General features: G+C 40.3%; 1 pseudogene; it reads left to right on the top strand.

The window, feature by feature from the left end:
• The first annotated feature begins 1,794 nt into the window (after window positions 1-1,794).
• On the top strand, window positions 1,795-2,662 carry LOC112929963 (dr1-associated corepressor-like; annotated as a pseudogene).
• The last annotated feature ends 11,065 nt before the right edge of the window (window positions 2,663-13,727 follow it).

Raw genomic sequence — 13,727 nt, 5'->3', positions numbered from 1 at the left:
TATAGAATATTCTCACTGCCCTAACATTTTTCTGTGCTCCACCTATTCATCCTTACGCTCTCTGGCCCACAACCCACCCAACCTCAAACCTCTGGCAACTAATGATCTTTTACTATCCATATTTTTGCCTTTTCCAGAATACACAGAGTTGGAATCATATAGTATGTAGACTTTTCAGATTGGTTTCTTTCGCTTAGTAATATGCATTTAATATACATTTCTTCCATATCTTTTTTTTTTTTAATTTTTTATTTATTTATGATAGTCACAGAGAGAGAGAGAGGCAGAGACACAGGCGGAGGGAGAAGCAGGCTCACCGGGAGCCCAACGTGGGATTCGATCCCGGGTCTCCAGGATCGCGCCCTGGGCCAAAGGCAGGCGCCAAACCGCTGCGCCACCCAGGGATCCCCATTTCTTCCATATCTTTTCATGGCTTAGTAGCTTACTTCTTTTTAGTGCTGAATGATAGTCCATTGCCTGGATGTACCGCAATTTATTTATTCATTCACCTACTGAAGGACATCTTGGTGGCTTCCATCCACGCTCCTGCATTATAAATAGAGCTGCTATAAACATCCATGTGCAGGGTTTTATGTGTACATAAATTTTCAGCTCCTTTGCATAAATACCAAGGTTGATGGATATATGGTGAGAGTATGTTTAGTTTTGTAAGAAACTACTAAACTGTTTTTCAAAGTGGCTATACCACTTTGTGCCCCCACCAGCAATGAATGTGAGTTCCTGTTGCTCCACGACCTCACCAACATTTGGTGTTGTCAGTGTTCTGGGTATTGGTCATTCGAAAATGATGTGTAGTAGTAATTCACTTTTGTTTTAATCTGCATTTATTTGATGACATGTGAAGTGTGGCATCCTTTCATATGCTTATTTGCCATCTGTGTATCATCTTTGGTGAAGGTTCTGTTAAGGATTTTTGGTCCATTTTAATTGAGTTGTTTGTTTTCTACTTGTTGCATTTTCAGAGTGATTTATGTATTTTGGATAGCTGTCCTTTACCAGATGTGTCTTCTGCAAATATTTTCTCCCAGTCTGTGGCTTGTCTTCTCAATCTCTTGACACTATCTTTCAGCAGAAGTTTTTAATTTTAGTGAATTCCAGCTTATCAATTTTTTCTTTCATACATATTGTGCCTTTGGTGTTGTATCTTAAAAAGTCATCACCATACTTAAGATCATCTAGGTATTTTCCTATGCTATTTTTTGGTCTGCGCACCCAATTTTAATGTGGGGAGGTGGGGGTGGTTTCCCACACCACCAAGCAATGCTCCAGACACCAAGTAGGTATCTTAACAATTCAACTCAATTTTGACACCATTTTCCTGGAGATCGCACCAGATTCCACAGGTTAACATTTTAGTCTTATAAGACTGTCTCCCCCCCCCCCCCCCCCCACCTTTCAGATGCCAGGTGCAAGCCCAGGTTGTTACCTGTGCTTCTGACAGACAGACTACAGACTGGAGGTTTCCATGACCTCCTCCTTGGGTTCAATTAATTTGTTAAACCAGTTCACAGAACTCAAAGCAACATTTCACTTACTAGATCACTGATTTCTCCTAAAAGGATAGAAGTCAGAAATAGCCAGATCGAAGAGATACATAGGCAAAGTGTGAGGAAGGGGCACAGAGCTTCCATGCCTTCTCCAAGTGTGCTACTCTCCCAGAATTTCTACATGTTTACCAACCTGAAAACTCTGAACCCTGTCCTTTTGGGGTTTTGTGGAGGCTTCATTATATAGTCATGACTGATTAAATTGATGCTGAGCAAGAAGTATAGCATGTGGTTCCTGCTGGGGCGGATCAAAAAGATCATACAAACTGATGAAGAAATTGGGAAAGTGGCAGCAGCTGTACGTATCATCATCTCCTGGTGCTCAAGTTCCTGCTTGAGCTCTTCCTGGAGTTGCTGTTGAAGAAGGCCTGCCAGGTGACCCAGTCCTGAAGCACCAAACCATGACTACATCCCACCTGAAGCATCACAGTGAGCTGGAGAAGCAGTTTGACTTCTTTTTTTTTTTTAAAAAAAAGATTTTATTTATTTATTTGAGAGAGAGAGAGAGAGAGAGAGAGAGCACCAACATGGGGGAAGGTGCAGAGAGGGATAGAAAAGGACAAGCAGACCTGGAGCTGAGTGTGGAGCCCAACACGGGGCTCAATCCCACAACCCTGAGATCATGATCTGAGCTGAAAGATGCTTAACTGACTGAGCCGAGCCATCCAGGCACCCCAGCAGTTTGACTTCTTGAAGGACCTGGTGGCCTCTGTGCCTGACATGCAGGGACACAGGGAAGATAACGACATGCAAAGGAACAAGGGTCCCCACAGGGGCCAGAAGTCAGGCAGCAGTGGCTGGAAGAATGGTAGGATGGGAAGCAAAGTCAAGGACAAGAAGCTGTCAGGGATGGACTTGGAGCAACAGGATGAGTCTATGGACATAGACACTGATGGGGCAGAGAAGACACCACAGGCTCCATCTCAGGCTGGCCACCCCGTGCCCACTCTTAGAGTCCCCTCACACCTTTCACACCCTTTACCTTGACTCTGCCTCTGCCCCCAGCACTCCCAGGCCTCTTAGCACCTGATGCAGACAATGAAGGGAACTAGGACTCCTGGTGCCCAATGTTTCCCAGACCACACCCCTTTTAGATGGCTTTAGTTGCTCTAGGGAGAGGAGAGAAAATAAAGCTGTTCTTAAATTTATTAAAAAATTAATATCTTGGGGTGCCTGGGTGGCTCAGTCAATTAAGCATCTGCCTTTGGCTAGAGTCATGATCTCAGGATCCTGGGATTGAGTCTGGCATCAGGCTCCCTGCTGAGCGAGAAGCCTGCTTTTCCCTCTGCCTCTCCCTCTGCTCATGTTCTTTCTCTAATAAATAAAAAAAAATTAAAAAATAAATTAATATCTCAGCAATTAAACCCAATTTGCCATCCCTCTCCTCTCTGTGGAGGTGGGGGTTAGGTGGGGTGAGACTGAAAGTACCAACCCTCTAATCCTGTGATTGGTTCTCCCGGCAACCAGCCCCCTCCCATCCTTAGGTGACCTAAGGGCTTCCTGAGAGTCGCCTCATTAACATAACAAAAGGCACCTTTATTGCTCTTCTCATGAGAAACTCCAAGGGTTTTGGGACCTATGAACCAGGAACTGTGGACAAAGACCAAATATGTATGAGAAATATAGTTTGGTCATCTGAATCACCAAATATGTATTTCTTATAAGTCACAGTATCACAGCTCTCCTTTAGGAATTTTATAGTTTTGCATTTTACATTTAGGTCTGTGATTCATTTTGAGTTAATTTTTGTGAAGGATGTAAAGTCTGTCTAGATTCATTTTTCTGCATGTGGATATCCAGGTGTTCTATTGCCTTTTCTCCTCTGTCAAAGATTTGTTGACTAGACTTATGTGGGTTTATTTCTGGACTCTCTATTCTGTTCCATGGGTTTATTTGTTTGTCTTTTGCCAGTATCACATTGTCTTGATTATTGTAATTTCATAGTAAGTCTTAAAGTCACATAGTGCCAGTCTTCCAACTTTGTTCTGCTCCCTCAATATTGTATTGGTTATTCTGTATTTATTGTCTGTCTATACAAACTTCAGAATTAGTTTCTCAATGTCTACAAAATAACTTGCTGGGATTTTGATTGGGTTTGAACTAAATCTATAGACCAAGTTGAAAGGAAATGACATCTTGACAATAGTGAGTCTTCTTATCTATGAATACAGACTCTCTCTCCATTTATTTAGTTCTTCTTTAATTTCATTCATTAGATCTTTGTAATTTTCTCGTATAGATCTTGTACATATTTTGTTAGATTTATACCTAAATATTTAATTTGGGGGTTGCTAATGTAAATGAAATCATATTAATTTCAAATTCTACTTCTTCATTGCTGGCATATAGGAGAGGGATTGACTTCTGTGTATTACCCTTAAATCTTACAACTTTGCTACGTTCACTTATTAATTCCAGGAGTTGTTTTGTCATTCTTTTGGTTTTTCTACATGGACCATAATGTCCTCTGTAAAAAATGCACTTTTATTTTTCCCTTCCCGTGGATACACTTTTATATTAAGAAACTGACAAAGTGGGAAGCCTGGGTGGCTCAGCGGTTTAGGGCCGCCTTCAGCCCAGGGCGTGATCCTGGAGACTGGGGATAGGGTTCCACATCGGACTCCCTGCATGGAGCCTGCTTCTCCCTCTGCCTGTATCTCTGCCTCTCTCTGTGTGTCTCTCATGAATAAATAAATAAATAAAATCTTAAAAAAAAGAAACTGAGAAAGCTTTCCATTAGGAAAAAGTATAAAGGATAAAGTATGAAGTGTATACTTCAAGCTGAAGGAAAGTGATCTCAGATGGAAAGATACGAGATGCTAAAAGGAGAGAAGAGCAAAAAAATGGCAAAAATATGGGTAAATCTAAAGGAAATTTGAATGTATAAAAATGTTTTTCAAGGTTATAAAAAAAACAATTGAAATGCATCATATAGGGATGCCTGGGTGGCTCAGTGGTTGAGCATCTGCCTTTGGCTCAGGCCATGATCCCAGGCTCCTGGGATCGAGTCCCCCATCAGGCTCCCCGCAAGGAACCTGCTTCTCCCTCTGACTATGTCTCTGCCTCTCTCTGTGTGTCTCTCATGAATAAATAAATAAAATCTTTTAAAAAATAAGATACATCATATAAATCAAAGCTCCTGGAAGTAGTTAATGAATTTACAAGATTTCAGGAGGCAAGTATAATATATAAAAATGTAATGTATTCCCATGTATTAATAATGAATTACTAAAACTCCCTTTTTTTTTTTTTTTTTTTTTGCCTCAACCCCTTTACAAACTGCAGGACTTTGTTCAGGGAGCCAGCTGGGACATCTGCTCCTGGTGCCTCCCTGGTGTTCGAGTAAAAGCCCCCAATAAACACTGCCTGAATCTTAAAAAACAAAACAAAACTTCAATTTTTAAAAGGCATACCATTTAAAATAGCTACAATAAAAATAAAATATTTACTGATAAACCTAGAAGATATGAATAGTATATGACATTGAAAACTACAAAACAATGATGAAAAAATCGAATAAGACCTAAATTCATGGAAAAATACACCACAGTCATGGGTCAGAAGATTCACTATTGTTAAAGATGTCTCTTTTTCCCCACATTGATCTACAGATTTAACACAATCACAATGAAATTTTCAGCCAGACTTCTTATAGATATCTAAAACTAATTCTAAGGTTTAATCGAATTATAAGGAAACATGAATAAGTGAAACAATTTTGAAAAAGATAGATAAAGTTGATGGGGCACCTGGGTGGCACAGTTAGTTGAGCATCTGCTTTCAGCTCAGGTCATGATGCTGGGATCTGCTTCTCTCTCTCCCTTCGCCCCTCCTTCCACCTTTGCTCTCTCTCTCAAATAAATAAATAAAATATTTTAAAAAGAGAAAGAAAGAGAAAGTTGAGGGACTCACACTCTTGATTTCAAGACTTACTATAAAGCTACAGTTATCAAGTCAGTGTGGTATTATAAAAAAGATAGATGCATGGATTAATGGGACAGGGTAAACATTCCAGAAATAGACCCACTCAAAATGGTTAATTGATACAAAGATAATTAAATGTAGAAAGGATAATCTTACTAGCAAATGTTACTAGAACAATTGGACATCCTAGACATAAAAATGAACTTTATCGGGCAGCCCGGGTGGCTCAGCGGTTTAGTGCGCCTGATCCTGGAGACCCGGGATCGAGTCCCACCTCAAGCTCCCTGCATGGAGCCTGCTTCTCCCTCTGCCTGTGTCTCTGTGCCTCTCTCTCTCTCTCATGAATAAATAAATAAAATCTTAAAAAAATGAACTTTATCTTACACCTCATACCTAATACAAAAATTAACTAAACATTAGTCATAAATATGAATATTAAACTATAAAACTTTTAGATGAAACATAGAAAATATTTGTGACCTTATATTAGGAAATGAGTTCTTAGATATGAACCAAAGGCACTGATACATAAAATAGAAATTTATAAATCAGATTTTGTGAAAATTATAACTTTTGCTTTGTAAGACACCGTTAAGAGAATAAGACAAGTTATAGACTGAAGAAAATATTTGCAAATCAGATATCTGATGAATAATAAGCAATGAACTCACAAAATTCAATAATAAGAAAGCATACAACTCCTCACAAGTAGGCAAAAAGTTTAAATAGTTCTTCACCAAAGAAACTGGATAAAGACACGATGATCATCCTTAGTTACAATGAGATACTACTATACACCTATTAAAATGGCTAAAGTAAAAAATACTGACAATACAAAGTATTAGTGTAGATATAGAACAACTAGAATATACATTCTTGATGGAAATGCAAAGTGGTACAGTCACTCCAGAAAACAGCTTAGCATTTTCTTATAAAGTCAAACATACAGTTAACCAGTTAACTACATGACCCAGTAATCCCACTCCTAAATATTTACTATTTACTCTAGAGAAATATAAACTTAGGTTCCCACACAAAACCTGCACATGGACGTTTATGGCAGATTTATTCACAATAACACCAAACTAGAAATAATCCCAAACATTGTTCAACAGGCAAATGGATAAACCAACAGTGGTACATTCATAAAATGAAATCTTACTCCAGAATGAAGATGAGCAAACTAGAGATACATACATATCTCAAATGCATTTTTCGAAGTGAAGGAGGCCAGACCCAAAAGGTCTCACATGGTAAAATCTTATCTCTATGACATTCTGGAAAAGGCAAAACTATAGGAAAGGAGAACAGGTAAGTGGTTACTAGGAGTTAGGGGAACAGGAATGTTTGACTATAAAGAGGCAAGTCAAAGTAGTATTGGGGGTGAGGGAGCTTTTCTTTATGCTGATTTTGAGGGCAATTACACAGCTCTATGCATTTTGTCAAAAATTATAGAATTATACACCAAGAAAGGTGAATGTATATACATAACAAAAATAAGCAAAGACAATGCTTGTAAATGGCCCACCACCATAGAAATAAGGTTTAGCATGATTAGATACCAGGGTTGGAGTGGTGTTTGCGTCCATTCTTTCAAAACATTAAGTCTTTCATTCATTAATTCATTAATTCATTAATTCATTCATTTTTAAAGATTTTATTTATTTATTCATGAGAGAGAGAGAGAGAGAGAGAGGCAGAGACACAGGCAGAGGGAGAAGCAGGCTCCACGCAGGGAGCCTGATGCAGGACCCAGGACCCCAGGATCACGCCCCAGGCCAAAGGCAGGCAAAACCGCTGAGCCACCCAGGGATCCCCTAAGTCTTTCGTTTAAAAAAGAAAGGTAAAAATTCTTTGCATTCTTTGTTCATTTGAACTAGGAACAAATGAATCATTTCAGAAGTATTCCTCAGATTGTCCTAGGTACAAGTATTATGACATGAATCATAACTGGTGAGGGCAATTCAATGGATTCCTCTACAGTATCTCTTGTATTTTATCAGGACTTTTGAAGCTACAGCATTTAAAAGATAATGGTTCAGGTAAGCCCTTCTATTCAGTTTTGTAAACCAAGAGGCCACTTGGAGAAAATGCTATGACTTGTGCTAACATATGTGTAGCTTAAAAAGAATTATATTTGAGGTCTGTTGAATGTGCACATAACACGAAATTTTCTTTTCAAACGTATCATGTCATCATTTGGTCTTGCAGCAATTCTTCAAGTCACTGGAGATCTCCCAATAATGATTGATATCCTCACAGAAGCTACATGCCACACATAGTCTCACCAACATAGGTAGACACACATATATATACACACACTCCCATATGCAGACACACATAGACACATATGCATAAACATAACATATACACATGTAAAAATACACAGGCGTGTACGTATGTCTTCACACACAGCATGCTAATGCACAAGCACACCAACTGTGCGCATACCTTTTCCCCCCTCAAAAATGTAGACCATCTCTCAGAACCCAGAGTGTAGAGAATTGTGTTTTAAGGTTACAGTATTTATCTTAAATAAAGGGAGCTTCTGCCTCAAATATTTTATTGAAATAAGGTGGTTGTAAATGAAAATCAGAGAAAGGATCAGGCAATACTTGGGATTTTCAGCTGAATTCTTTAATAATAACCAAACATAATCCATTTAGGTTTGGGACGCTCACTCTTGGAACTCAGCCACTGTGCTATGAGGAATCCAACAGCCCTACCTCCCTGCAACCCTCAGCCCTAGCTGAGCTCCCAGCTGGCAGCCAGCACTGACTTGTCATGTGTGAATGAGCCATCTTGGAAGTGGATCCTCCAGCCCTTCCTCAAGCTGCCCCAGCTGATGCCATGCAGGGCAGATACAAAGGCCCCTGCCAAGGCCTGCCTAAATTTCAGATTTGTGAGCAAAATAAATGATCGGTATTATTTTAAACCATTAACGTTGGGGTGATTTGTAATGCAGCAATAGAAAACTTGTAAGTGCAGAATAAAAAGATATTGAAGTGATCTTTCATCTTCTCTCTCTTTGACACTCTTTCTCTATTCCACCATGCCATAAACTCTTTCACATTTCACAATTCAGCGTGCTCACTCGTGTGCGCGCGCACGCACACCCACACATACACCCAGAATAGCATAGAAAAGAGATAACTGTTGGGAAACCTACAGAGAGAAGAGCAAAGAGAATAAATTCATAGGTTTGATAACCCTGTATTGAGTAGTAAATGTAAGAAATCATTTTCAATATTGGAGTCAAGCATAAGTGGTGGTTTAGGGAAGATGTGTCTACATGGAGATCTTCAGGGCAGAATCTGGAGAAATGTTTTCTGCGGGGTGGCGGGGGAGGTTCAAGACTTTGTGGTGTCGATTTGGAGTTGTCGTTGCCAGAAGATGGGCTTGTTTTACTGCAGTTAATGATATTATGGGTGGATGTTGTGGGTCCAGGTAGTAGATTCAGTCACAGGATAGAGAACCTCTTAAATGAAAACAAATCTATGCTAAACATTTCCCCCAGAAGAGGGAGGGCTGAGTTCTTGTAGTAGGGGTTAAGGGTTGACAATGTTTGTATATCAGGGGTATTCCCAAATAAGAAAATATGATACGGTGAAAGAAACCATCTTAGAGCATTGACCGGGGGCAGGAGTTGGTGGTTAGAAGCCCCTGGAGCTGAAGGCATTTCCAAATGGTAGTCGTTAAACTACTGCTTTTAGGGCAGCCCAGGTGGCTCAAAGGTTTAGCACCGCCTTCGGCTCGGGGCCTGATCCTGAAGTCCCAGGATGGAGTCCCATGTCAGGCTCCCTGCATGGAGCCTGCTTCTCCCTCTGCCTATGTCTCTGCCCCTCTCTGTGTGTGTCTCTCATAAATAAATAAAATCTTTTAAAAAAGTAAACTACTGCTTTTAATACTTATCTCAATCAATATTTGTTGAGCGCCTATTCTGTCTTAGGCACTGGAAATGTGATGGTGAGTAGAACAAATATGGTCTCTACCCTCATGGAATTTATAAATTAGTTGGAGTGGGACAGAAACAAATTAAATAATGATATAAACAGATTCAGTTGATCCTTGAACAATGCAGAGGTTAGGAGCAATCCTAACTCCTAACATGGAGTTAAAAATCCACGTATAATTCTTGACTCTATAAAAACTCAACTAATAGTCTACTTTTGACTAGAAGCCTTACAGTTGATTAATGCATGTTTTGTTTATTGTAGGGGCCCAGAGCAGGCTGCCCCAAGATGGGCCACTTAGCATAAAGATTATTTTGAGGGACGCCTGGGTGGCTCAGCAGTTGAGCGCCTGCCTTTGGCTCAGGGCCTGATCCCGGGATCAGGGATCGGTTCCGCATTGGGCTCCCTGGATGGAGCCTGCTTCTCCCTCTGCTTGTGTCTCTGCCTCTCTCTGTGTGTCTCTCATGAATAAATAAACAAAATCTTTAAAAAAAAAGATTATTTTGAGTTAAAAGTAATCAAAATCCCACAGACACAGAAAAAGCTCTCTCCGGGCCCCTCAACTGCCTAAATTTGCATGGGAAAGGAAGAGAGCTATTAACAGAGACTTGTGCATCATAGGGCAACCTTGTTTTTCCAAACATCTCCTTTCACCTTCTTGCTAATGGCCTTCCTCCCTGATCCCTACTCTTCTCTTTAGCTCATATAAGTTTCATGTTGCCTCATTGTCTTTGGAATTTTACGCCTGTGTGGATTCCCCATATGTACATTTATTAAGTTGGATTTTCTTTTCTGTTCATCTGTCATTTGTCATTTTGATTGAGAGTCCAGCTAGAAGGACCACAGGGCAGAGGAAGGACTTCCTCCTTGACAATGTTATATGTATAATATACTGTATCTTACCATAAAGTAAGCTGGAAAAAGAAAATGTTATTAAGAAAATCATAAGGAAAAGAAAAGTCACTTACAGTAATGTATTGTTTTATACAAAAGATCCGCATATAAGTGGACCTGCACAGTTGAAATCCATGTTGTTTAAAGGTCAATTGTAATTAGAAATGTTGAGAAGTGTTAAGGGAAGCACACAGTTCTTTGGGAGAGAGAATCAGGAAGCCAAATTCATAGCCTCTGCTTTCTGAGTATTTACAGTTTTTCCTTCTCACCTCACCTTTTTCACACCTTCCAAGAATACTTTGACAGGCTCCTAACTATTCCTCAGCTTTTTGAGTCCTCACGAATGATTTATTTATGTATATGTAGCTTTGAAAGGATAGTCAAAATAGGTTAAGTAGGAAATATACATATTCAAAGGTCTTTAAAATCCACTTGATTGTCAATAATGAAGTTCCATTTTGATGCTAAGGATGTGGGCAAAACAGGACTTAAATGTTAAAACTTCTGCCTCCGAGGAACTCACATCTATCTGGCAAAATAAAGGTGGTCCACATCATTGTGGGAAACAAAGGCAAAAGAAAATATTAAATTTCCTTACACCTTACCGCCCACTGACAAGTCCTTGAGATTGGCAGAGTGACTTTCCTCTAGGAACTCAACTGCCTCGATGTTAATACTTTGCTAAGAGCAAAAGGCAATCTTACCTTAACATCATCCCAACCTCTAGGATCCTATAAGTCTCCTTTAACATATAAACATTCCTTTGGAAACTTCCTTTATCTCTGCCCCCAAGATATACGTTAGCAATCATCCCCCAAGCATAAGGCCCACTGATATACTTATGAAGGGTCTCACCACTAAGGTTTTACTGGACAGTAGCAAATGACCTTTTCCCAACAACAGCTAGCCCCTCGGTGTCTTGGAAATCTTGCTTCTAAATTCCTTAGAGACTTATGCTACCCCTAATTCCGTCTCAACGTGAAAATATGTAATCAGTTACTCCTCACAATCCCACTGTCCCAATCTTTTTGCCCACTGGTCCTATCCTCATGCTTTAATAAAAGCACCTTTTTGCACTGAAGACGTCTCAATAATTCTTTCTTGACCACTTGCTCTGAACCCCAACATTTCCACATCACCCATGACTCAGAGTCCTTCCAAAAGACATATTGCACCATGATAAAATCCTAGATTGTGGTGAACTTGCCTTAAGCGCTAAAACAACTCAGGGAAGCTATGATGAATGTGGTGTTATCAAGAGGCTATAAGGAGGAGGTAGGTTTGGGGAAGGGTGCTGTTTAGTTAAGGCATGGGGCAATGGAGAGAGAAGCATTCCAAGTGAGGAGAGGAACAAGATTCAAGACTCAGAGGTGGAATGGATGTAGTGAATAGAACTAGATAAGTTCTCATTGCATTCATGAGGCTTTATTTTACTAATGGCTGTAGGTAACATCAGATGCTTTAGTAACAGGGTTTTTAATGACTATAACCAAAACAGGGAAGGTGGGGGTGGGATGTAGGGTTGTGTGGGAGGTGAAGTTATTTGAAAGGTAATTTTAGAATGGACAAACATTCAAATATGAGCACATGCCCAGTGCAGGTTCCTTTCCCTTTTATTCTATTAAGTTGGACAGTATGAAATTGCTAATATTCATTTAGCCTACAGAAATGTCAATGTCATATGCTTCAACCTAATAGATCATTAAACAACATTTGCTTTTGTTTACCACATCCATCTTGAGGCAGTTCTGCACTCTTTGGAAGCTGGAAATCTAGAAACTATCAAAGATATTTTGCTATTCTACTTGATGGATGCTGTGATGTGCCTCTTAGATCCTCCTTCAGGAAAAAAAAATTTTCCCCACCACTTATGGCTAGTCTCTGGGAGTATTGCTGACAGCCCTCAGCTCTTGGCTGTCTTCAATGATTGCCTCAGATGCAGGAGCTACCCTGACCAAGATCACGCCCCCTCCCCCTACACCTAATGACTTATTCCAGAAGGAGTATAAAGGTTTTTTATCATCTAACTTCAACCCATAGATAACTTGAAAGAATTATCTTTAGAGTTGTCAAGTCAGCTGAGACTTCTACTAACTTTAAAACACAGCTAAGGGGCGCCTGGGTGGCCTAGTTAGTTAAGCATCTGACTTGGTCTCAGGTCATGATCCCAGGGTCCTGGGATTGAGGCCAGCATTGGCCTCAATGCTTCTCCCTCTGCCTGCCCTTCCTCCTGCTTGTGCTCTCTCTCTCTCTCTCTTTGTCAAATAGATAAATAAAATATTTTTAAAAACCACACACAGCTTAAATTCTCCTTCCTCCCAATCTTTTTTCCTCTACCTCTTCTATGGGTATTGACCCCTGACCTCTTTCTACCAATCTTATTGCACTGCAAACTCTGTCTGGGAATCTGCTTCCTGGGGTACCTGATCTACAATAGTTGGTGCCAGATCTGAGACATTTAGGAACTAGATCACCTGCCACTCAACAAGCAGTGAGTATTTCATCACTGGTGATAGGTGGAACATAGGTAGCAGTACTGTTGTTAAAACTTTCACCATGGGAAATGGTGAAAATGGGAAGGTATACTGGTGGAAATGAATGTACTAGCTGAGGCTATGATTCACACATTTAAAAAATATGAGGGGAAAAAATAACTCTAAGTGTTCCCAGGGCATGGGGATGCAAGAACAACTGGCTCCAGGAGTTCCAAACAGACCAGATTCAGCACTCATCCCTGACAAAATCCAAAAAAAAAAAAAATCCAAAGGCAGAGTGGATGGTGAAACAAAAGAATTTATTTCTGTGAGGCCAACATCAGGAAAACAGTGGACTAGCATCTCAAAGGCTGTCTTCAAAGTGCTGAAGATACTTCTAGGTTTATATAGGGAAAATGTGGGGCAAATGTTGGTGGTGTAGAGGCCACTTTTAGGCAAACAGGCTTGAATGATGGAATATAGAAAGGGCTCACAGTGGTCCCCTGGCTGAATACACACAGGCCCATCAGGCAACCCCCATCAAGATATCCATAGGCCTTAACTGACCAATGGACTACTTATAACCACTCACAGTTACCAAAAAGGGGAAGATTCCATGTGTTGCCATACCTCCTCATCTTCCCCCTTTTAAGAACAGCCCCTACCCACTGACTCATTGTAGATAGTCTCTCTGCTGTCCTGCCCACAGCTCCCTTGTGGTGTAGTCAATGGCCTCCCTTCTCCTTTGTTCTGCCTCAGGTGAATCTTTTTACTCAGTGCCACTGGCTTCCACCTGATTGTCACCTCACATTTGGGGACCCCTATTGAATTGAGAGACAGCCCATTTAGACACCATAGGTGGGCAATGCAGGTGGGTGGTAAAGGTCTGGTTGATCATAGTCTTGAGGTCAATC

This window comes from Vulpes vulpes, chromosome X (assembly GCF_048418805.1).
Source record: "Vulpes vulpes isolate BD-2025 chromosome X, VulVul3, whole genome shotgun sequence".
Lineage (NCBI taxonomy): Eukaryota > Metazoa > Chordata > Mammalia > Carnivora > Canidae > Vulpes > Vulpes vulpes.
The sequence above is the reverse complement of the archived record's forward strand: the minus strand, read 5'-3'. Positions and strand labels throughout refer to the sequence as shown.